This window comes from Triticum urartu, chromosome 7 (assembly GCF_003073215.2).
Source record: "Triticum urartu cultivar G1812 chromosome 7, Tu2.1, whole genome shotgun sequence".
In the NCBI taxonomy this organism is placed as follows: Eukaryota; Viridiplantae; Streptophyta; class Magnoliopsida; order Poales; family Poaceae; genus Triticum; species Triticum urartu.
In genome coordinates this window covers 156,759,417-156,766,185 of record NC_053028.1, presented here as the reverse complement: position 1 = coordinate 156,766,185, position 6,769 = coordinate 156,759,417, and positions in this window count along the sequence as shown.

Sequence of the window (6,769 nt, the reverse complement as noted above, 5' to 3'; positions counted from 1 at the left end):
AACTTCACAACACAAAACTTAAGTAGAAAATCTCGTGAGCTCCGTTAGCGAAAGAAAACAAAAGACCCTTCAAGGTACTGTAATGAACTCATTATTTATTTATATTGGTGTTAAACCTACTGTATTCCAACTTCTCTATTTATAAACTATTTTACTAGCCATAGATTCATCAAAATAAGTAAACAACACATGAAAAACAGAATCTGTCAAAAACAGAACAGTTCTGTAGTAATCTGGATCAAACGTATACTTCTGGAACTCATAAAATTCTCAAATAAATTGCTGGACCTGAGGAATTTATCTATTAATCATCTTCAAAAATAATTAACTAAATATCTCCAAAAAAAATGCAGCAATTCTCGTGAGCGCTAAAGTTTCTGTTTTTTACAGCATGATCGCAAAGACTTTCCCCAAGTCTTCCCAAAGGTTCTACTTGGCACAAACACTAATTAAAACATAAAAATCAATCATAACAGAGGCTAGATAAATTATTTATTACTAAACAGGAGCAAAAAGCAAGGAACAAAATAAAGTTGGGTTGCCTCCCAACAAGCGCTATCGTTTAACGCCCCTAGCTAGGCATGATGATTTCAATGATGCTCACATAAAAGATAAGAATGTAACATAAAGAGAGCATCATGAAGAATATGACTAACAAATTTAAGTCTAACCCACTTCCTATGCATAGGTTTGTGAGCAAACAACTTGTGGGAACAAGAATCAACTTCATAGGAAGGTAAAACAAGCATAACTTCAAATTTTAAGCACATAGAGAGGAAACTTGATATTATTGCAATTCCTACAAGCATATATTCCTCCCTCATAATAATTTTCAGTAGCATCATGAATGAATTCAACAATATAACCAGCACCTAAAGCATTCTTTTCATGATCTACAAGCATAGAAATTTTATTACTCTCCACACAAGCAAAATTCTTCTCATGAATAATAGTGGGAGCAAACTCAACAAAATAATTATCATGTGAGGCATAATCCAATTGAAAACTAAAATCATGATGACAAGTTTCATGGATATCATTATTCTTTATAGCATACAAGTCATCACAATAATCATCATAGATAGCAACTTTGTTCTCATAATCAATTGGAACCTCTTCCGGAATAGTGGATTCATCACAAAATAAAGTCATGACCTCTCCAAATCCACTTTCATCAATATAATCATCATAAATAGGAGGCATGCTTTCATCATAATAAATTTGCTCATCAAAACTTGGGGGACAAAAAATATCATCTTCATCAAACATAGCTTCCCCAAGCTTGTGGCTTTGCATATCATTAGCATCATGGATATTCAAGGAATTCATACTAACAACATTGCAATCATGCTCATCATTCAAGATTTAGTGCCAAACATTCTAATGCATTCTTCTTCTAGCACTTGAGAACAATTTTCCTTTCCATCATTCTCACGAAAGATATTAAAAAGATGAAGCGTATGAGGCAAACTTAATTCCATTTTTCAATTTTCTTTTATAAACTAAACTAGTGATAAAACAAGAAACTAAAATACTCGATTGCAAGATCTAAAGATATACCTTCAAGACTCACCTCCCTGGCAACGGCACCAGAAAAGAGCTTGATGTCTACTACACAACCTTCTTCTTGTAGATGTTGTTGGGCCTCCAAGTGCAGAGGTTTGTAGGACAGTAGCAAATTTCCCTCAAGTGGATGACCTAAGGTTTATCAATCCGTAGGAGGCGTAGGATGAAGATGGTCTCTCTCAAGCAACCCTGCAACCAAATAACAAAGAGTCTCTTGTGTCCCCAACACACCCAATACAATGGTAAATTGTATAGGTGCACTAGTTCGGCGAAGAGATGGTGATACAAGGTATATGGATGAGTAGATAAAGGTTTTTGTAATCTGAAAATATAAAAACAGCAAGGTAACTAATGATAAAAGTGAGCGTAAACGGTATTGCAATGTGTGGAAATAAGGCCTAGGGTTCATACTTTCACTAGTGTAAGTCCTCTCAACAATAATAACATAATTGGATACATAACTATCCCTCAACATGCAACAAAGAGTCACTCCAAAGTCACTAATAGCGGAGAACAAACGAAGAGATTATGGTAGGGTACGAAACCACCTCAAAGTTATTCTTTCCAATCAATCCGTTGGGCTATTCCTATAAGTGTCACAAACAGCCCTAGAGTTTGTACTAGAATAACACCTTAAGACACAAATCAACCAAAACCCTAATGTCACCTAGATACTCCAATGTCACCTCAAGTATCCGTGGGTATGATTATACGATATGCATCACACAATCTCAGATTCATCTATTCAACCAACACAAAGGACCTCAAAGAGTGCCCCAAAGTTTCTACCGGAGAATCACGACAAAAACATGTGCCAACCCCCTATGCATAGGTTCATGGGCGGAACCCGCAAGTTGATCACCAAAACATACATCAAGTGAATCACGTGATATCCCATTGTCACCACAGATACCACGGCAAGACATACATCAAGTGTTCTCAAATCTTTAAAGACTCAATCCGATAAGATAACTTCAAAGGGAACTCAATCCATTACAAGAGAGTAGAGGGGGAAAACATCATAGGATCCAAATAATAGCAAAGCTCGCGATACATCAAGATCGTATCACCTCAAGAACACAGAGAGAGAGAGAGATCAAACACATAGCTACTGGTACATACCCTCAGCCCCGAGGGAGAACTACTCCCCCGTCATGGAGAGCACCGGGATGATGAAGATGGCCACCGGAGAGGATTGCCCCCTCCGGCAGGGTGCCGGAACGGGTCTAGATTGGCTTTTCGGTGGCTACGGAGGCTTCTGGCGGCGGAACTCCCGATCTATTGTGCTCCCGATGTTTTTAGGGTATATGGAGATATATAGAAGAAGTACGTCTAGCCACGAGGGGCCCACGAGGGTGGAGGGCGCGCCCAGGGGGGTGGGCGCGCCCCCTACCTCGTGGCCTCCTCGAAGCTTCCCTTACGTGCACTTCAAGTCTTCTGGGCTTCTTTCCTTCCAAAAATGAGTTCCGTGAAGTTTCAGGTCAATTGGACTCCGTTTGATTTTCCTTTTCTTCGAAACCCTAAAACAAGGTAAAAACAGAAACTGGCACTGGGCTCTGGGTTAATAGGTTAGTCCCAAAATGATATAAAAGTGTATAATAAAGCCCATAATGACAGTTGCAGAAAAAAAAATTTCCTATGTTTCACCAAGATCAATCTATGGAGTCAACTAGCAACGAGAGGAGAGTGCATCTACATACCCTTGTAGATCGCGAGCGGAAGCGTTCAAGAGAACGGGGATGATGGAGTCGTACTCGCCGTGATCCAAATCACCGATGACCAAGTGCCGAACGGACGGCACCTCCGCGTTCAACACACGTATGGAGCGGATGACGTCTCCTCCTTCTTGATCCAGCAAGGGGGAAGGAGAGGTTGATGAAGATCCAGCAGCACGACGGCGTGGTGGTGGATGCAGCAATGATCGCAGCAGGGCTTCGCCGAGCTTCTGCGAGAGGGAGAGGTGTAGCAGGGGAGAGGAGGCGCCAAGACTTGAGGTGCGGCTGCCCTCCCTCCCCCTTTATATAGGCCCCCTGGGGGGCGCCGGCCCTAGGAGATGGGATCTCCTTGGGGGGCGGCGGCCAAGGGGGAGTGCCCCCCAAGGCAAGTGGAGGCGCCCCCCCTAGGGTTTCCAACCCTAGGCGCAGGGGGGCCCAAGGGGGGGCGCACCAGCCCACTATGGGCTGGTTCCCTCCCCACTTCAGCCCATGGGGCCCTCCGGGATGGGTGGCCCCACCCGGTGGACCCCCGGGACCCATCCGGTGGTCCCGGTACAATACCGGTGACCCCGAATCTTTCCCGATGGCCGAAACTACACTTCCTATATATAATTCTTCACCTCCGGACCATTCCGGAACTCCTCGTGACGTCCAGGATCTCATCCGGGACTCCGAACAACTTTCAGATTACTGCATACTCATATCTATACAACCCTAGCGTCACCGAACCTTAAGTGTGTAGACCCTACGGGTTCGGGAGACACGTAGACATGACCGAGACGATCTCTGGTCAATAACCAACAGCGGGATCTGGATACCCATGTTGGCTCCCACATGCTCCTCGATGATCTCATCGGATGAACCACGATGTCGAGGATTCAAGCAACCCCGTATACAATTCCCTTTGTCAATCGGTATTACTTGCCCGAGATTCGATCGTCGGTATCCCAATACCTCGTTCAATCTCGTTACCGGCAAGTCACTTTACTCGTACAGTAATGCATGATCCCGTGACCAGACACTTGGTCACTTTGAGCTCATTATGATGATGCATTACCGAGTGGGCCCAGTGATACCTCTCCGTCATACGGAGTGACAAATCCCAGTCTCGATTCGTGCCAACCCAACAGACACTTTCGGAGATACCTGTATGTACCTTTATAGTCACCCAGTTACGTTGTGACGTTTGGCACACCAAAGCACTCCTACGGTATCCGGGAGTTCACACGATCTCATGGTCTAAGGAAATGATACTTGACATTGAAAAGCACAGCAAACGAACTACACGATCTTTGAGCTATGCTTAGGATTGGGTCTTGTCCATCACATCATTCTCCTAATGATGTGATCCCGTTATCAATGACATCCATGTCCATAGCCAGGAAACCATGACTATCTGTTGATCAACGAGCTAGTCAACTAGAGGCTCACTAGGGACACATTGTGGTCTATGTATTCACACATGTATTACGATTTCCGGATAATACAATTATAGCATGAATAATAGACAATTATCATGAAACAAGGAAATATAATAATCATTTTATTATTGCCTCTAGGGCATATTTCCAACAGTCTCCCACTTGCACTAGAGTCAATCATCTAGTTACATTGTGATGAATCGAACACCCATGGAATTCTGGTGTTGATCATGTTTTGCTCTAGGGAGAGGTTTAGTCAACGGATCTGCTACATTCAGGTCCGTATGTACTTTACAAATTCTATGTCTCCATTTTGAACACTTTCACGAATGGAGTTGAAGCGACGCTTGATATGCCTGGTCTTCCTGTGAAACCTGGGCTCCTTGGCAAGGGCAATAGCTCCAGTGTTGTCACAGAAGAGAGTCATCGGCCCCGACGCATTGGGTATGACTCCTAGGTCGGTAATGAACTCCTTCACCCAGACTGCTTCGTGCTGCCTCCGAGGCTGCCATGTACTCCGCTTCACATGTAGATCCTGCCACAACGCTTGCTTGCAACTGCACCCACTACGCCCCACCATTCAAAATATACACAGTATCCGGTTTGTGACTTAGAGTCATCCAGATCTGTGTCGAAGCTAGCATCGACGTAACCCTTTACGACGAGCTCTTCGTCACCTCCATAGACGAGAAACATATCCTTAGTCCTTTTCAGGTACTTCAGGATATTCTTGACCGCTGTCCAGTGTTCCATGCCAGGATTACTTTGGTACCTTCCTACCAAACTTACGGCAAGGTTTACATCAGGTCCTGGTACACAGCATGGCATACATAATAGACCCTATGGCCGAGGCATAGGGGACGACACTCATCTTTTCTCTATCTTCTGTCGTGGTCGGGCATTGAGCCGTGCTCAATCAATACCTTGCAATACAGGCAAGAACCCCTTCTTGGACTGATCCATATTGAACTTCTTCAATATCTTGTCAAGGTACGTACTTTGTGAAAGACCAATGAGGCGTCTCGATCTATCTCTATAGATCTTGATGCCTAATATATAAGCAGCTTCTCCAAGGTCCTTCATTGAAAAACACTTGTTCAAGTAGGCCTTTATGCTTTCCAAGAATTCTATATCATTTCCCATCAACAGTATGTCATCCACATACAATATGAGAAATGCTACAGAGCTCCACTCACTTTCTTGTAAATGAGGCTTCTCCATAAGTCTGCGTAAACCCAAACGCTTTGATCATCTCATCAAAACGAATGTTCCAACTCCGAGATGCTTGCACCAGCCCATAAATCGAGCGTTGGAGCTTGCACACCTTGTCAGCATTCTTAGGATCGACAAAACCTTCCGGCTGCATCATATACAATTCTTCCTTAAGGAAACCATTAAGGAATGCCGTTTTGACGTCCATTTCCCATATCTCATAATCATAGAATGCGGCAATTGCTAACATGATTCGGACGGACTTCAGCTTCGCTACGGGTGAGAAAGTCTCATCGTAGTCAACCCCTTGAACTTGTCGATAACCCTTAGCGACAAGCCGAGCCTTTAGATGGTCACATTACCATCCGCTGTCTTCTTCTTAAAGATCCATTTATTTTCTATGGCTCGCGATCATCGGGCAAGTCAGTCAAAGTCCATACTTCGTTTTCATACATGGATCCTATCTCGGATTTCATGGCTTCCAGCCATTTGCGGAATCTGGGCCCGCCATCGCTTCTCATAGTTCGAAGGTTCACCGTTGTCTAACAACATGATTTCCAAGACAGGGTTCCGTACCACTCTGGTGCGGAACGTGTCCTTGTGGACCTACGAAGTTCAGTAGCAACTTGATCTGAAGTTTCATGATCATCATCATTAACTTCCTCTCTAGTGGTGCAGGCACCTCAGAACATTTTCTTGAGCGCACTTCCGGTTCAAGAGGCAATACTTCATCAAGTTCTACTTTCCTCCCACTTACTTCTTTCGAGAGAAACTCTTTCTCTAGAAAGGATCCATTCTTGGCAACAAAGATCTTGCCTTCAGATCTGAGGTAGAAGGTATACCCAATAGTTTTTT